General features: G+C 31.5%; 1 pseudogene; it reads right to left on the reverse strand.

Moving 5' to 3' along the window:
- Positions 1-334: 334 nt before the first annotated feature.
- Positions 335-20,972, reverse strand: part of LOC114413721 — a 90,088-nt pseudogene continuing 69,450 nt past the window's right edge.

Below are 20,972 nucleotides of genomic sequence, written 5' to 3' on the forward strand. Positions count from 1 at the left end.
GTCAAAGAGGTTATGTTTGATTAAGGAGGTAGTTTTAAAAAAGTTATAGATTGCTTGTTGTTATTGTTGGTGGATTCTCAGTATTTAAAATCAATGGAATTGTGTGCAAGAAGTGATCACAAAAGAGTAGCACTGTTTCAGAAAGCATGACAAAAGAATTGAAGCTGATAGTCAATTCTCAATATTTAAAATCAATCGAATTGTATTGAAGATTGTAATAAGTTAAATGATATAATGTAGTCATAATGTAATATTGAAGAATTGATTATTAAAGAATAGGACTGTTTCAGAAAGCATGACAATAGAATTGAACCTGATATTAAACAACTGAAATTTATCTTTTAATGTTTCTGAACACTTCTTTGAATACTACATTGGTAGTGGAATTCATGCTTTTTTGCTCATCATCATGAATCAAGATTTTTAATCCTTTTGCTGAGTTGACCCTTGACAATGCAACATATAATTGGCCATGAGTGAATACAGGTTTTGGAAAATAAAGTCCAACCATGGATAGTGATTGTCCCTGTGACTTGTTAATTGTCATTGCATAAGATAGCATAATCGGAAATTGTCTTCTCAATAGTTTAAACAGCCAGGGTGATTGTGAAGGGGACATTGACATTCTTGGAATATAAACAGCGAGACCAATGTTTTTGCCTGAGATAATTTCAGCTGCAATTACATGTTTTGCCATCTTTGTTACCACTAATCTAGTACCATTACATAGACCTTGATTTTGGTCGAGGTTCCTTAAGAGCATTATAGAACTTCCAATTTTAAGTTTGATAGAATGAGTTCAAAAACCGGATGTGTTCAATGAATTAAGGAATTCAATAGTAATTGATTGGAAATATGAATCTTCACTGGTTTATGATTTATCAACGGAATCAGAGCTTAGATATTCCATGTGGTCACCTATGATTTGCAAAATTGCAATTTCAGTGATTATATTTTTGACTGAGGAAATGTTAATTAAATAAGTAATGAGATAATTACCTGGAATGAAGGATAGTACATAATGATTGATTTGTTCTACTGTTTCATTTGTTGAAGCTAGTATTGCCTTGGATTTAAAGAATTCAGGATTATTATGGTGCTGATCTAAGTCTGGGAATGTTGATTTGACTATAGCACTGATTGGATCATCATATCGAGTAATGAGTAGATGAGCAGGAACTTGAATTGTATCATAACCATCATTTTCATCACCTATAATTCCATCTGCAATGTCTAGAATCCATTTAGCAAATGTGGCAGTTTCTTGTTCATCAATTGATTCTAGATTGCTGTGTAAGCGCATGTTTTTTGTCAAGGTCAATATTTCACACAAATCCCATAGATAGGATGAATTTATTGCTGCATTTACAATGTTTGAGCAGGTTCCTCTTGGGATGACTGGTAGTATTTGGCGAAAATCTCCACCGAATACTATAACTTTGCCTCCAAATATTTGATTTGAGTTTGATTTATTTGTGATAATGTCTCTTAAACTTTGATCAAGTGCTTCAAAACAAAATTTGTGGGCCATTGGTGCTTCATCCCAAATTATTAGACTTGTCTGGTTCAGTAATTCTGCTAATTGGGTCCCTTGATGGATATTGCATGTTGAGTCTTCAAAAATTGGTACAGGAATTTTAAATCTGGAATGTGCAGTTCTGCCTCCTGGTAATAATAGAGAGGCTATTCCGCTAGAAGCAACAATAATAACAATTTGATTCTATGCTCTCAATGAACTTGCTAATGTTCTCCATATGAATGTTTTTCCAGTGCCTCCAAATCCGTATAGGAAAAACATTCCACCTTCATTATTGTTGACAGCTTGGATAATTCTGTCATAAATGTTTTTTGTTCATCTGTATTGATAGGTAACCTAATGTTATATTGAAATGAAGATTAATTTTGTTGTTGATGGAAAGAATTAAATGAGGGTAGATTACTTGTTATGAATAGAATATTAACAGACATCAATACAATTTATTATTCGCAATGAGCATTTCTTTGTAAGATGTTAACTGTTATGAATAGAATTTATAATATATGAATAGGTAGATTGCCTGTCATGGATGCAAAAAGATACTCAAATTCTGATCTCATTGCATCATGGTTGTAATCAAGTTCTGATAATACCAAGTTGTTTTGTAGGTAGGATGTGAGATTGATATCCTGAGGATATGGCATTGTAGGATAGTCTTTCAGTGATCTTTGGTTTATGTGCAATAGTTGTTCAATTTCAATCAATGTCAAATTTCTAAGAGTATCATCATTGATCTGTACTTCTAAGAAATAAAAAGCAAGTTGTTAGTGAATAAGAAATAAAAATCAAGTTGTTAGTGAATGATTCTGACCATTGTTGTGGAACATAAAAACAGTCACGACCTACTCGAGTTCATTGTTGATTTGCTATATTGATATGCAATGTCATCAGCTAGCCAATGCCAACATTGGTTCCAAACTTCTTCAGGTTTGGTCATGGCACCTGTTAATAAAATTAATACAAACAATTTCCTTAGATAATTAGTTGTGCCCCAGTCCTTAGCCTCTTTGATTGCCTCAACATATTCTCTATCATCTTGTAGAAAGCCCATTGCAAAACATGCTTCTCTATATGTTGGATATTGGATATTTGCAATAGTCCTTATATCCTCAAATGAAGTAGGTCCTTTGCAGCTGCCAAGCATCATTCTTAAATAAAACAATTCTCCTGTGGTTGGTGGTACCCATATAAGTCTTCCAATGGTATATCCTTTTTTTCTGGGTTGCCACGATCTGTTTCTTTTATTATATACAAACTTTGACACAAATTGTGAATAAGTAAGATTCCTGGCCTCAGGAAAACCTTTAGTAGTGTTCATCCAAGCTAGGAATTTTGAATCTGAAATAGTTGGTTTCGATAGTACATCATCTATATCATCATGATCTTCATAAAGAACGTTGTGTTGATCTGGAAGATGAAAATACAATCTCTCAACAGCAGGCTTTCTGCCGTGGATTGGAAAAGCAAATATTCTCCAAGCAGCTTCACAGGGAGAAATGTATCTGTGATATAGGTTGGTTAGTAAAAATAATAGTCAGAAAATAAATTATGCAGGTTAAGATGAAATTACCTGCAATCTAGATATTCTTTAAGTTCATCATTTTGAATGTTAACATTTTGAGCTGTCTGATTACTATCAGAAACCATAACAGCAGTCACTCTGTCATAGCCTTTGTTTATGTATTTAAATAAATATTTGATTGAAGTACTTTGATTACACCATTCAATATTTATATGTGCCTGATATTTTTTCAGTAATTTTGGATTGTAAGGTACTACATATCTGTTATCAATGATAACACCATTCTTTGAAATTGAATGACCATTGTTTCTTCTACGATAGACTGGATAACCGTTTGAATCCAAAAGAGTCTGAGGCTGAAATTGTTTAGGATAAAAATGACTGCATTTGCCTTCTTTCATACATGGAGAGTTGGGTTGTAAAATTCTGCATGGGCCATGTATCATATGGTTTTCCACCAATCTGTAGAGTTCTGGGTCATCTTCATGGGAAGGTATTTCTGCTGATATTATCTCGTCAATGCCAGTTGAAGATGGATATTTATTGTCTGGATGTAGAAATAGCAATAAATGCACGTGAGGGAGTCCTCGCTTTTGAAACTCTATAGTATGCATATCTGTGATTGATAAAAGATAATGTTATGATGGTAAGTATAATTCTGTATTTCATATCTGTAAAAGTGTTGGTTAAATTGTAATATTTTAGCCATTAATATCTGCATTATAGAACAAAGAAAAATGGCCAAATGACCAACTTATATTTGTATTTAAGTATAAACATGATAGTCAACTTACATGCAACCACTTTTCCCAGTAATTGACCCTTTGTTAAGTCTGACAACATGTGTTCATATTTTAATATGAAAATTCGTGATACAAAATCTGGTCTGTCTGTTGGTTTGAGATTCAAAGGTGAAAGTAATCTACAAATTTTAGGCCAATTTGGATTACAGGTTAGAGTAATAAAAAGATTTGGAAAACCAACATGACTGCATATTGCCATACCATCAAAGTAAAGTTGATCCATATAACGTGGGCTCCCAACAAACGTTGAAGGTAAGATGACTTTTTTCCCTTGGTTAGCCTTTAGCTATTCCAGTATCCAATGAACTTTGTAAGCTAAAATACTTATCAACTCTAAGCTTCTTTTGGTTGTTTCTGATGTAGCTAAGTCTTTTAGATTCGACCATGGTATAACCTTCAACAATGAATTGTTGAAATAATTTTTGAGAATGCAATAAAGTATGTGCTTCATTTGACCTGGACTGAAGTCTATAAGCAAACCACTCTCTCATTGTCAGACGGTTTCGCTTTCTTTTTTTGCTGGATGAAGTAGAACGGTGAAGTATGTCAGCTCTATATTCGTCTTCTCCATAAGGAAAGAGTAGAGAGTACTGTAGTGGTGGATAGCTAGCATGAAGTTCATGGATTCTTTGTAATTCTCCATTTTGAGTTTCAACAATAATATCTCTTTTTGAGCCTGGATGAAAATCGCCAACAATAAGTGCAGCAATTTCTGGAACATTAGGCATATTATATACACGACCATCTTTTCCTCGAGCAGCTATTAGTTGCAATTTGATATTATTGGCTTGATCACCTGCCAATCTATCCCTGGCCATTCTAAAACTTTTAGCATGAGAATTGTGTTGATCGAGCATGTGACTTAAACCTGAAACAATATGGCTCTGAATTCCAGAATATTGGCTGAAAAAACAATATTTAAAAATATTCATAACTGCACAAACTATTGTAAGTGAATGAATAATTTTCTGACTGATAGAAATAAAAGAACTTCTACCTCATGGCATTAATTTTATTTTGCACTTCATTTTCTGTGTCAAAGATATATAGCTGTGCAAATTTGGGTTTTTTTTTCCAGGCATTGGTAATAGACTGCCTATCCGGTGGCATGGTTGGCCCTGTATTCTGATTGTAGGTGGTCCTCTTGAATTATTAATTGTTTTGTCTAGCTTAATTCCAGCAGAAGTAAAGGCAAACATCATGTTGTATGCTCGTAAGTTATGTTGATAATTTTTACTATCAATTGTATCATCATGAAACAGAAGTCGTTGGAGATATTGAGGTGGATTTTGTAATAATGGCAATTCAACTTTGCCATCTCCACAGCATAAGCTGAACCTTGGATTTTGACAATTTTTATCTTTTGATATTCTTTCATCATACCACATTTGTGCATTACAATACCTACATTGGATGAGTTGATCACCAAGATCAGAATATCCTGAAATTGTTTAATATCATAGTACAATATGATGATAAGAATTTTGAATATTAATTTAAGAGCATGTGTAGTAGCATCTAAAACTGTAAATTAGAATTATAGTCATTACCTTCAGTGTTGATTACAGGCTGATTAGTTGGAGATTGACAATCCTCATAGGCAGTCATAAAATTAGAGCCTGAACCTGCAAAAATTAGAAATAGATATAATAGCAATATTTGAACCATAGCAAAAAAGAGCGTGAAACATTCTTTTTTCAGTACCTTGTGTGGATTCAGAATTTTCACTTTCTCATGAATCATACGCAATCACTAAAAAATAGAGAGGAAACAAAAGAAAATGTGATTAATGCAACTAAGTAAATTGATTTCTTGTAGAACATGCTATATCAGATGTCTCACTATCATATTCTGAAGTGCGGTTAACTGTTGCTTGTGAAGATGACTGAGGATGAGCATGTCGCTTCTACTGCATGATACGTTTTCTGTTGATCCTAGCTTTTGCAGAATCAAATCTCTTTGCATGTTGATAGTTCTGCATGTTGAAAATGACTAAAGGCAGAATTCAGTGAATTATAAACTAAATAATAGATTTATGTTCAAACGAAGAACCAAATGCTTGTTTTAAATCTGCAGAAGCTACAATAAAATTAGAAGATGAAAGAAATCGGACATGAGGCATTTCGTTGGTTCTGGATCATAGGCTAACTATTAGTGGTGGAATTTGCTGGATTAGATATGTTTGCATGTTGGTAATTCTGCATATTGAAAAAGGGTAATGATAGAATTGACTGAGTTCTAAGATAAAGAGATGAGACTAAGGGTAGATGAGATAGCAAAACTATGATCCAACATTAACAGCTAGTAAAATTGGTAATATAGAAATCATGACACTTGGTTTCGGGAAAAATTGCGTTTTGGGACGATTGCTAAGCTTGCAATGAAAGATATTGTCTATTTAGGAATCTGGTGTCAATCTAGACACACAAACCAAGGCCATAATTCAAAATAGGTAAGATAGAAATGATCATAGTCATTGGCGCAAATATTGACTTCTGTAACTGCTACTAACCTTGCAATGGAAGATATTGTATATATAGTGATGAACTTTCATTCAGTAACACAAATTTGTTTAATTTGTACGGTCAAATCTATTAGCTCATGTGTTCAACTTGAAATATGAAATTTCTATTTTACATCTTTTATTTGGCATTATGTAACAAAACATGCAAAAAAAACTTGACTCAACGTTTGTATCGGAGATGCGCATTGGTTGTTTATATATTGCTTGTCTGGCACACTACAAATTTCTCTTTCATTTCTCTTGTCCATAGATTATAGTTGTTTTACATAGTTCTAGTTTGTTGTAGTTAAAATCAAGATTATACTTGCGTAAGTCATCAATGAACTAAAAAATTGCAATTGAAATATAGAACACATGATTTTAGCAAAGCAGTGATAGCTGGAAAAATGGAGTGATAACATTCATGCCAAACACATTCTAAAAGAGGAAATATGATGTTAGGATAGAAAGTTTTATTAATTTAAAGAGAACATGGATTGAGAAGGAAAACTGAAACTAAAAATTTAACACAATCCTGCGGATTCTATTTTTTTCTTAATTTGGTTTTTTTGTTGTTATTTTTATGCAATTCAGATGGGAATGGAATTCATCAAACAGTTCACCAAGAAACAAATTAAGAACGTGAGAGTATCGAGTATCAATATGACCGCCAATGTAGCTTTAAATTTTTCTTCTTCGTTGTTTTTAATATTTGATGTAATTTGAACATCAATTTATCTCCTTTACTGTTTTTTAAATTTAGTATAACTCCTCCATTAATTTGTTAGAAGCATATAGACCATCAAATGTATGATAAAAAACAGTTCAATTGTATCGAGGACAACCAAGCAATGAATAGTGAAAAAATAAATTGTTTTTAGTGGCATATTTAATATAAGAAAACTTGCAATACAACGACATGAACACATAATATGGGCAAATCTCAATTTAGGACGCCTAAAAGATCCACAAAAAAACATGCTAATAGACAATTGGCTAGTTTTGATTGCTCAAAACTGAGTGAATTGTAAGATGTTTAAAACTAAGCCATAGTTAGCTTCAGAGCTGACAGAATATAAAAGGGAGAAATGTACAGTAGCAAGGGACAAAATAGCATCAATCCAAAAAAACCAGTTTTCAAATGGCCAAAGCATCAGCATGGCGGAAAGAAGCGCCAGGGGAATTGTCAGATGTAGCCATAACGAAAACTACATAATTGCCTGCTTAATATGACAATATTTTAATAGCACCATGAAAACACAATAATAACAATCTGGAATCAGCTAAATTGATTTTTATCAGAATGTCTTGTTAATTTGTTAGACGATAGTTGGGCTGGGGAAATTTGCGAGCTTCCTAACTCATCATCAACTTCATCAGATGGCATCCGCTTTTTGGGCGTTAAAGGGAATCCTGCAACTGGATCATGGTCAGCTGTCACAGACAGAGATTGCTGCATAAAAGATAAACTGGTAAATAAAAAACAATGTAACATATCAATACTCATGACAACAATATTAACTTACACATTCAGCATGGGTAGCATTATTGCAATCAACGTTCGAAGGATCTATTTTGGAACAAGCCTGTATCATATATAAGTTGATGATAGTCAAACTCATGCATCATATCATTATGGCAACAACAACTAAAATAGACATTAGAAAAGAACACCTCACTATCAGCCAGCATCTCGAGAACAACATTGATCAAATCTAGTTCATTTGAGTATCTAAGAACAACGACATTCTTGAATTTTGATTGAATCCTGACCTTAAAAGCAAGCACATGACCCAACAGTCTGTCAAGTGATTGAGGGGAAGCATTCAAATCAAGATCACCATCCTGCCAGAAAGAGGACAAATCCACCAGCCACCAGTTACAATTGAAAGAACAAAATATAATACATAAAATAAGGAACAACATATGATAAGACATGAACATACTTCAATCTTGACCCTATTCACATCATCAGCTGTTTGACCAATCAATTTAGCACATTCACGGTCCTAGAGCAAAAACTTGCTACTCTCATTGTTTTGGGTAACCATTACATCAACTCTATACCTACCAATGTACATGCTAGTCAAATACAAAATCCTGAATAAAACATGCTAATGGACTAAAAGTCCAATTACCTCAGAACAGGCTGATCATTATCCTTGCCACATCCGCATGTGAATGGTCCTGTTTGGATGTCAGTTTTCCTATGACATTGAAGGCAAGCTGGATAACACCATGAATGGTTATCCATGACTATTTTGCTAATAGTGCCCACCGTAACACAAACAACATCCTTAAAGAAAACCATAACAATCAAATTGGCAACAATAAAATGCCAGTATTAGAGACATTAGCCATAATATATGAATGTGAACAGATCTAGCCAAATTCGACTTCCAATTGCAATGAATACACAATAAACACAGATAATAGGTCCACCTCAGAAATGCTATTAATCTCAAAAATAGATTTGACTTCAGCTTTCGAAAGAAACGAATCCTTTGATGATACCTGGCTTCCCCCTGAAACTTGTAAACTTGCTTGATCGCCAAATAGTAAAACTGGACTTACCTCAACGCCTAAATCTAAAAGCCTAAGGCATCAAATAAATAGGAAAAAGCAACAGAAAACACTCAAGACAATTGATACATGAATTTAACAGCCACAGAGCAAAGATGATAAGCAAAATACCTCTCTTTAAATTCCTGAATTTCCAATATAGGATCATTAATCAATAGTTTTGACACCTTGAAGGAATTGCTCACTGAAGCTGGATAACTTCCTGTAAATGCCAAAAATAGCAACGCCAAAACTTATCAGATGAGTACCCAAATCAGTAAATAGAATATCACACTTACCCTGCGCATCTTTTATTTTGGCATGTGCCAATATAATAACCATCGACCCATCATTCCCACGCTCATTCAAATAGGATAGGAATTGCATACAGTAATTCTCCCAAAGTGTGCAAGATAAAATTTCACCACTACAGCAAAGAAACAACATTACATCCATCACTTAATAAGGATCAAATAGAGATAAGCATCATGCAACGTGAAAAATTAAATCCTCGACAATATAAACCCTAAATAACCCAATATATATAGGAGATAGCAAAAATTGTTGTTAACCATAACCTCAAATCCTTCATTCTAAAAACAACCCTGGTATTTTTTGATGAAACACGCCGAAAGACCACCTGATCAACGACCCCAATAATATCTTAAACCACCAGAAATGAAAACAGGTCATTGAAAGAAAACCAAAAAAGTTATGATCAAAATGAAAGCACAAATTTTGACTGGACTCACCAACCAACAGGCCAGCCACGAAATTGCCAGCAACGACATTTGCAAATTCAACAAATCTAAATTCCTTAAAAGGCAGTTCATGCAAATCAGCTTCTCTAACAACCGTCACTCCAATAAAAAATAACTTGTACTCATGTTCGCACACTCTAAATTGACCATCATTCTTGACAACTTTGAAATTATGCATAACATAAGTGGAATTCTCTTTCAAATCAGCTTTCCAAGACTTGAGGTGGTCCGATTTACAAACAGCATGAATTTGATCACCCTGAAATATGAAAACTATATATAATCAATCAATGATATGAACAACAATCCAACAATCAAATAAAGAGCACAAAATATACCTCAGAATCAACAAAAACCATTTCCACTTGCTCAGACTTGTTGGGAGTCCCAACGAACAAAAGATCCGTGATTCTGACAGCAAGCTTAAGTGTCTCTTTTGACCCATCAATAGACTTAATCTTGTCAGGAATCCTCGCCATAAAATTGCATAGACATGCCAATTCTAAATGAAAAATGTAATAAATCCAAAACCATGCAAATGCAATGTAAACTTCAACAAACAAACGAAAGCTCACGAAAACAAAACCAAGAAACTTATGTTTACAAAAACTAGAATACCAACATAGACTTAAATGACACATGCAATAACATTTCAATCAATGCCAAAATACCATAAAAACTATGATACTATTCGTTGAACTACTAAGGCAATACATGCAACAACCTCACCCAAAAAGAAAATAGCCAAATCAGCAAATAGCAGAGAAGCAGAAGCAAAAAATTATATCTCCGAACAAATAATATTCCAACCATCAACAAACAAATGGAAGGGGCCAAAAACAAACACAACAAAGTTTTGTTTACAAAAAACAGAATACCAACCCATGCTTAAACCACACATGCAATAAGGTTTCCATCAATGCCAACATACCACAAAAAGTATTAGACTATCAGTTAATTTAGTCAGCCAATACAAGCAATGACCTCAACTCAAAAACAAAATAGGCAAGTCAGCAAACAGCAGAAAAGCAAAGCCAAAATACTATATCTCTAAAACAATAATATGGTTAATTAAAAACCATGTAAATGCAATCCAACCATCGAAATCAGTAAAAAGAGACAAAAAAACAAAATAACCAACTCAGGAAACAACAAAAAAACAGAACCAAAGAATTATAGCTCTAAAGGAATAATATGATCAATCCAAAACCATGCAAATGCAATCCAACGAACAACAGACAAATGGAAGCCAACGAAAAGAAAAGCAAGAATTTGTTAATAATAAAAAACAAAACAGAACACGTGTTAGAGGAACATAAACATGCAGAGACCAAAATCACCAAACAACAAAAAACTGACAAAAACACAAATGCACAACAGACGAACAATAATATGGTTAATAAAAAACCATGTAAATACAATCCAACCATCGAAGCCAGTGGAAAGAGACAAAAAACAAAAATAGCCAACTCAGCAAAAAGCAAAAAAACAGAACCAAAGAATTATAGCTTTAAAGGAATAATATGATCAATCCAAAACCATGTAAATGCAATCCAACGAACAACAGACAAATGGAAGCCAACGAAAAGAAAAGCAAGAATTTGTTAATAATAAAAAACAAAATAGAACACGCGCTAGATGAACATAAACATGCAGAGACCAAAATCACCAAACAACAAAAAACTGACAAAAACACACATGCACAATAGACGAACAATAATATGGTTAATAAAAAAACCATGTAAATACTATCCAACCATCGAAGCCAGTGGAAAGAGACAAAAAACAAAATAGCCAACTCAGCAAAAAGCAAAAAAACAGAACCAAAGAATTATAGCTCTAAAGGAATAATATGATCAATCCAAAACCATGTAAATGCAATCCAACGAACAACAGAGAAATGGAAGCCAACGAAAAGAAAAGCAAGAATTTGTTAATAATAGAAAACAAAATAGAACACGTGCTAGAGGAACATAAACATGCAGAGACCAAAATCACCAAACATCAAAAAACTGACAAAAACACACATGCACAACAGACGAACAATAATATGGTTAATAAAAAAACCATGTAAATACAATCCAACCATCGAAGCCAGTGGAAAGAGACAAAAAACAAAATAGCCAACTCAGCAAAAAGCAAAAAAACAGAACCAAAGAATTATAGCTCTAAAGGAATAATATGATCAATCCAAAACCATGTAAATGCAATCCAACGAACAACAGAGAAATGGAAGCCAACGAAAAGAAAAGCAAGAATTTGTTAATAATAAAAAACAGAACAGAACACGTGCTAGAAGAACATCATGCAGAGACCAAAATCACCAAACAACAAAAAACTGACAAAAACACACATGCACAACAGACGAACAAAACTCGAACCTTCAACAACAGAAGAACGAAAATCACGAACTAGAAACCACAGCCTCATGCCAAAATGCTAAACAACAGAACATGTATATTGAAGACGGAAGCCAACTGAAAACAAAGGAAAAAAGTGAAACCGAAGAGGACATCAAAATCAAGAAGAAACAATGCAAACCCAGCATAAATCAGCAGCTTCCAACTTGCTAGTGAAAGGACTCAAAAATGCTAGAAAAGAAGCCACGTACACCACCAACCACCAAAATTGGAAACGACAATCTAATCACTCAACAACACACCAAGCTACGTGACTTAAAACCAACACAATACCCATAACCATAAAATGACACATGGCAGCAAGGTGGCACAAAACCAAACCAACCTGGAGGGGCATAAAATGACCAAAAAACCAAAAAAAATGGACAGCTGTCAAGCTCTCAGCCATGGATATTTTAGTATATTCCACACACTCCAACTTTAGTATATAGATATTGATTGATTGAGAGGGTTATTATGTTTTAATTTATAATGAAATATTCCTTGTGCTCCAAAAAACGAATCCTTTATCCATGATATTGAAAAATAGATCTTAACTTATAGATGTTTATGTTAATAATTCGGGTGTGTAATAAATTAAAAAATACATATGCTTGTGACAAAAAGGAGATGTCACAAGAATTATGGTTCTGGTTTTGGTCAAATCCAGGACCCAGTCTAAATAAATTTAATCGATTTAATTCGGTTCGATTTTCACAAATTCTTTTTGAAACCCAACATAACTCAACTAATTCATTAATGGTTTGGTTCGGTCTGGGCTAACGGGTTATCTATATAAATTTGATCTTTTTTTCTTTGAATTACTATTTTATATCATTATGCATCCAAATATCTAATACAATTATCAAATGTCTAAAAGTAGTAAAATTGATTCATTTAATACGATCAATATAATATTCTAAAATAAATTAATACAAATTAAAACAAAATATTCTTCAACTATATTTAATATAATAGTCTGAATCACAACTATTTCCTATAAACTAATTTATTGCAATAAGCTTTGCTGTAACTAATTTGCTACAACCAAATTTGCTGAAACAAATTAACAACATATTATCCATTAATATTATAAACATGACTGAAAAAATCATTATGCAAAAAAGTGAAACAAATAACAATGTATTTGAAAGTAATACCTTAGGAAGTTTCAATACAAGTAGTATCTACACTTGGAGTTCCAAATATTAGTAGTGTTTAAAGTCAAACCAAACAACTCTAAACATTTTAATCGATTTTGATCGATTGAGTTCGATTTTCACCCAAATATATGAATGACTCAACCCAAATGATTCATATTAGTTTGAATCAATTCTAATTAGTGGGTGATCCATATATTGATTATGCAATCTTGCTGACAACATATAAGGAGCGTTGCTATGGGTAATGTTGAATTTCTAAACTGATTGCTAACGATGCTAAAATCTCAATTTATTTAAATTTAAATTAATATTCTATTATTAAAGTAATTCAATTAAAAATTTGACTCAAAACAAAAACCGACTATCACACCTTGACCACTAAGACCATGTTATTGCTAATTGCCGTTATTAATATGAATCGTAAGTTATGCTGCAAATTAATATTTTATAACTGTCAAAAGGGTTTTAAAAAGATACTAAATTAATCGGTTGAATAATGTAACTGGAGTGCCAGCATATACTCCATGTTTTAATCATATGAAAATTAACATGATAATTTGACTTAGATTTATTATCATAAATCTAGATGTTAAAATTAAAAAAAATCTACTAAATTATTTTAAATACTTTAAACTATTTAAAAAGGGTTTGAATTTTATTTCATAAAATATTTTAAATCTATGCATAAATTATTAATAAATAGTATGAAATTCAATATATGTATGTTTTTACAATAAATGAAAATTTACTCTACATTTAAAAAAGTAAATCTTAATTTAAAAATTAATCATAATTAAAAAAATCAAATGAGGGATATAAATTAATAATTTTTTAATTTAAATTTTTTTAGATCTCAAATACTGAATTAAATATTAATTTTAATAATAATTTTAAGTGGTAATATTTTATTTGTTATATAAATTTTTAAATTAATATTTAGAATAGAAATCAAATAATAAATTATTATGTATGTCTATATATATTTTTAAATATATTTATATATTAATTAATAATATATTAGAAATCATAATAATGATAATTTTTTTTCTAAAAAAACATCAACATGTTATGAAATTAAAATCTCGATTTAATAGTATACAAATATTAAAGTATTTAGGCTAGACATTTATTGAATCAAATCAATGGTTGTTGTCAAATCAAAAATGCAATCCAATAGTTATAAAGCTTGAAGCTTCCTTTACATATATTATATAGATATATAGATATAATAGATAATAGATGAGCCACTAACAAGTAACAACTCACATTTTTCTTAAAAAAATTTGTTGTTACATGATATTTGAGTTCTATTGACATAACATTTTAGAAATTTACTTGTCGGTTTAACAAATCTAGTTTCAACTATGATAATATATACTACATGTGATTCTTTACTTAAGAAATAAATAATTAAGAGGAGGGTTTGAATTACATCGCTAACTTTGATAATTATTATATTATTTTTATAAATTAATATAAAATATGATTTTTATTAATCCAACCGTTGAGTTATATTTACATATTATCAAAATCATATGTATCAAAATTGAACAACAACAAGAAGGTAATCAAATGGTTCATAGTTTAGTATATTTTGAAATGTTTTATTACGTCGATTTTAATCTACATAAACAAAGTAACAAATGATTTTGGATTAATATAAAATTTTGCATATAAAAGAGACTTTCAATCCAATGGTAAGTTTTAAAAAAGCATTACCTAGTTGAAAGTTATAAAATAATATAATAGTTATCAAAGTTACATGGGTATAATTTCATCTCTCCTCAATAATTAATTCATCAAAACCAATAAATTAAGTAAGTTAGTTAATTTAATTATTCATATCATAAATTAAATCTTATTCCAGATATACTCATCAAAAGTAGTGAGAATATTTAGCAACACAACACATCATTCAAGCCATGAGACTATAAAAGAAATTTAGCAATTAATACATCTTGAAGTATGTATGTCCATATTTCTTATAATTAGAACCAAAATAATAGAATCATTTGTTTCTTATAAAAAGCACCCGGTGTTGTATATTATAAAAGAATTAATAATAAATATGTTATATGTATGCTTAATGAAATATATATTTCATTTTTTATATATATTATGTTGCACATTTTTTTATATATATTTCATTTTAAAATTATGTGAGGAAGTGTGTATAATATTTTTTTTTATAAAAATATGTAGATAATGATGGCCTTTTATCATAGAAGTTTCTGCATTTATGATTTTGATGTTTTGATCAACTCTGGGATAGAAGTCTCTGAACCTATCTTCTAGAATTTGTGATTTTTTTTACATTTTATAGCGGTCAGATTTCTGAAAATTAAAAACCATCATAAATTGTAAAAAAATATAGTCATAAATCAAACAAAATTGTCACACATTATTGAAAAATCATCATAAATTGTAAAAAAAATTATCACAAATCTTGTTTTTATTTATTTATTTATGCAACTTGTGGCATGTTTTTGTAATTTGTAACAATTTTTAACTCTCATAAATTCTTGTATAGATTTAGACATCCGAACCTAATTTTGGGCTAAAATTTAATACATTTTAATTTTATGAGGATGAAAAATGTATTGAAAATTTTACAAGGACAAATTTTAAATATTTTTAATTTTATGAGGGCAAAAAACATATTTTAATCTTAATTTTATAGCATTTTTGTTGCAAAATAAAGTTATAACCCTATTGTGAAGTTACGGGTTTAATAAAAAACATGAGATTATATTGAGTTTGAATGGTTAAAGGGATTGTTTTTTATCATAAAAGTATTACCTTGAACTATGGTTGAGTTGGGAATTAAATTTAGTGTTAGAAATTAAAATAAAATAAATGAGAAAAAGATGCAAAGTCTTAAATTAAATAACAAAACAACAGTAGTAAAGTAACTTTACGATATGACAGAACATGAATCAACAATGCAATATAACATACAATAAGCAAAGAAAAATAATTTAAGGGAGAAATTTTTAATTAGCCTGAGTTGAAGCGCACAAACGTTATCCTTAGAGAGAAAACACCCTCACCGCACTGGTAAAAAATTCTAATTGCGCTCCTCTTTCAAGATATGACAATCTGTTGGTTCCGATCGTGTGCATCGAAAGGATCCTCGAACCTTCTGAACATCAATGCTCTTGCCCTCAAAAAGATAATAATTTTTTTATATACGAAAAAGAAGAGAAGAAATTTAGAGAAAAAAAAAAGCAAATTATTTTTTGTTTGTTTTTTGCCAAAGGAGGAGAGAGAGATATAGGCATAGGCCCCTTTATGCAACAACAAAAAAACTCAAAGTAAAACTACATGAACGTTGGAGACCAATGTGTAGAACCAAAACACATGTAACAAACTACATTGACCTACTAAAAGCAAAATCTTAAAAGATAGGAATTCTAGTTTTACGTAACAGATTTTAAAACAAATATTTTATTTTATAAAAATATAATTAATATAAGTAATTGTGGAAGCAATGCCTTCCAAGATTATTTTGATGATGTCAAAGAATCAAGAGTCAAACAAGTTTCAAGAATCAAGATCAAGATTCAAGAATAATCAAGATCAAGATTCAAGATTCAAGTAAAGAATCAAGACTCAAGATTCAAGAATCAAGAGAAGACTCAATCAAGATAAGTATTAAAAGAGTTTTTCAAAACACTGAATAGCACGAGAATTTTCCAAAAAGAAAAATCTTTTATCAAAGAGTTTTACTCTCTGGTAATCGATTACCAGAAGATAGTAATTGATTATCAGTAACAAACATTCTTTTCAAAACTGATTTACAAAGCTGTAATCAATTACCATAATCATGTAATCGATTACCAATGTTTTAAAATGTTAGATTTCAAATTTCAAGAGTCAAAACCTTTGATAAAACTTTTTCAAATCATTTCAAACTTGAATAATCGATTACCAGTGTTTCTAAACGTTTTGATTTTTAAATTTAAACATGGAGTGTCACATCTGTTGATGTGTAATTGATTACACTATGATGGTAATCGATTACCAGTGACTGATTTCAATAAATAAATTACCAAAAGTCACAATTCTTAAAGTGACTTGTTTCTGAAGAGTTTTTCAAAAGTCACAACCTTTAAGTGACTAGTTTTTCAAAAGAGTCACAACTTTTAAAGTGACTAGTTTTAAAGAAATTGAGTCATCAAATGATTATAAATATGTGACCATGACACGAATTTCAAAAAGAGATTCCTTTCATGCATAACAGATTTCTTTCATTCATTTCTCTTCATCTTTCTAAAAGTTTTTGTTCAATACTTTCTCTTTCAAGAAAAGTTCATTGACCAAAAACTTGTGCTATTCTTTTTCTTCATTCCTTCTCTCTTGTCAAAAGATTCAAAAGACTAATCGCTTGAGAATTCTTTTATTTCTTCCCTTCTCCCTCTTGACAAAAGATTTCAAAGGACTAACCGCTTGAGATATCTTTTGTTTCTTACAAAAGATTTCAAAGGACTAACCGCCTGAGATATCTTTTTCCTTCTTCCCTTTAAACAAAAGATTTCAAAGGACTAACCGCCTGAGATATCTTTTGTTTCCCCTTACAAAGATTCAAGGGACTAACCGCCTAAGAATGATTTGTCTTAACACATTGGAGCGTACATCCTTTGTGGTACAAGTAGAGCGTACATCTACTTGGGTTGTTATACTGAGAACAAGAGAGGGTACATCTATTATGGATTTGTTCAAGTGGAGCGTACATCCACTTGGTTGTTCAAAGAGAACAAGGGAGGGTACATCCCTTGTGGATCTTTGCTTGTGAAGGATTTTACAAGGTTATTGGAAATCTCAAGAACCGGTGGTTGTTTGGGGACTGGATGTAGGCACGGGTTGTGGCCGAACTAGTATAAATCTTGTGTTTGTCTTCTTCTTCCCTACACTCTTTACTTTTCCGCTGTGTACTTTTTATTTCCGCTTTACTTTTGTCTAAGTTATTGTTTCTGTTCTTTACTTTCTCATAACTTAGTAGTAAAGCCTAATTGAATCTAGTAATATTAAGAAGGATAAATTTTTAATTAGTCAAGGCACGTTCATAATTAATTCAACCCTCCCTTCTTAATTATTCTGAGGCCACTTGATCCAACAGTAATATATTTTTATAAATTTTAAATTATAAAAAAATATTTTGTAACATTCTCCCACATAATTTAAAATTTTAAAATGTAAAAAAAAAAAAACACAATTTGTATAGACACTTGAAAGAAAGAGCATGTGATATTGTATTTCAGTATAAGGAACCTTCCGGGTTTGAGCCTTATACCTAGAGTTTATGAACTACACCTTCTTTAACCAGACTTTAATACACAACTCCTACAATATTGGTGTTCATTTAGGTTCTAATTAGTGATTGAGTGTTACACAGCCTTGCGCATGTATCTTGTTTTGTGAGTGTCACTTAGAGATTAGCCCATATCTCATAGTGGCAGTCCCACCACCACACTCACTAGGTGAGTCCTCAAAGAGTGATTTATGACCCCCACCCCTATAATAATTGTCATCTAATTCATTAAGAGGTATTTTGTTATAACTAAAAAATACACATATATAAATACCTCAACCTTAATATTACCACAATTTATAATACACCTTGTCATAGGAATGAGAAACGAAACAACTCCGTAAAATGTTATTTTGGTGTACTTTAGTCAACAAGCAATTTCGTTGTTACCCGTTGAACTCCACCCATGGGATCACCAATCACACGGAGATGGATGTCCATTGTTGTAACTAAATAATGGGTTCTAGTCTCATTCCCCTAGACGACTCAAGTACTTGTTGGTGTGTCAACCCTTTTGTAAGCGGATCCACAATATTGTTTTCTGACCTGACAAAGTCAAGAGAAATGACACCATGAGGAATCAAATTTCTGATAGACTTATGTCTCACTCTTAATGTCTTCTTTTTTCATTAAAATTATTGCTAGTAACTTTAGATATAACAACTTGACTATCACAATGCATTGAAATTGGAGGTATAGGCTTATTCAATAATGGCAAATCACAACAAATTTTTAAGAAACTCAACCTCTCTAGTAGCAGTATCTAAAAAAATAATTTTTGCTTCCATGGTAGAACGTGAAATAATAGTTTGTTTAGCAGATTTCCATGATATTGCCCCACCAGTTAAAGTAAAGACATGACCACTTGTCGATTTTGTTTTATAAAAATCAGAAATCTAATTTGCATCAATAATGATGCAATCCTCCCTAGGAAGGGGCCAATTATCTTTGTATATATTAGACTAGGATCTCATTATATTTGGTCCTTGTATTTAGGGCTCCATAATGTAGATAGGGTACCATAGAAATATAGGATTTTTCAGCCCTTGTATTTTAGGGCACCTAGACTAGTTTTTGTATTAGGGGTAGTTTTGTAATTTCACATGCACTAAGTGAATATTTGATGTGTGTGTTGGGAAATAAATTTAATTGAATTGGTAGAAGCCCAATCCAATTAAATTTTAGAGGGGGAGGTGAGCATTTGCTTACTACACCCCATTGCCACATCATATAATCACACTTTGTGCATGTCCTTCATGCTTTACATGCCTCATGACACCTAAGCACACTTAGTGGAGAATCTTGGAATTGATCTTAGATTAGTGGGCTGAACCATAAATAGAATTCACTAATCATAATTAGTGAAATTTTGGCTCCACAAATTCAATTTCAAATTCAAGTGTATTCAAATTTCCCTCCAATTTTGTGTGACACTTACACTATAAATAGAGGTCATGTGTGTGCATTTTTTCAACTATGATCATTTGAAAATTAAACTTCAGATTTCAGAGCTCTTTTAGAGCACAAAATTTCGTGCTCTTCTCTTCCTCTCCCTTCATTCATCTCCTTCTTCCTCCAAGCTCTTATCCATAGCCTCCTATGGTGGTGAGCTTCTTCTAGACTCTTCTTCTCCTTGAAGTGGCGTCTCCTCTCTCTCTTCCTTCTCCATTCCGCTGCCATTCATCTTCCAAGAAGCAAAGAAATCCATTGATGAAGAAGATCCTATGCCTACAAGCTCCAATGGAGCTTACATCATGTGGTATCAAGAGCATCTTCATCTAGGTGATGTTCTTTTGCTTCCTCTATCTTTTTGTTCGGTGAATTCTCTTTAATTCCTTGTTCTTCATCTTATTCTCCATGTATATCCTCCATTGTCTTGTGGTTTGGTGCTGTTTAGAGTAGATTAAAAAAAAAACAAAATAAACCGATTAAATCTTAGATCTACACTTGTTCTTGCATTTCTATGGTTCAAATTTTGTAGATCTACTCTTGCATCATGTTCTTGTGTTGATTTTAGGTTCTATCATTTTTCATTCATAATATTATTGTGCTGAACCTTAGATCTAAATTTTCTTCCAAAATTTTGATTAGAAAAAAAACATAAAAATCTAAGTGTAAATCACTTAATCCATGTTGTCTTAGAGTCATGTTTAGTCATAATAATTGTCACATTATGTTCTAAGTTTGTGTTGAATTTTTATTCTGTTGATTGAATTCTAAATACATTTTTTCATGTATTCTTGTCATTCTTAGCCTATCTTTTGAATTTTGAGTCTAATTTATGCATGTTATTTAGTTCATAACATGTTCTAAATCAATTATGAGAAGTAGTCTTGTTGTTGAACTCTTTTTTTTTTTTTGTATTCTAAGTTTCCTACATGATGCCTATGATGAAGTTGAGTTGTGGTGCT

The sequence above is a fragment of the Glycine soja genome, chromosome 1 (genome assembly GCF_004193775.1).
Source record: "Glycine soja cultivar W05 chromosome 1, ASM419377v2, whole genome shotgun sequence".
NCBI classification, from domain to species: Eukaryota; Viridiplantae; Streptophyta; class Magnoliopsida; order Fabales; family Fabaceae; genus Glycine; species Glycine soja.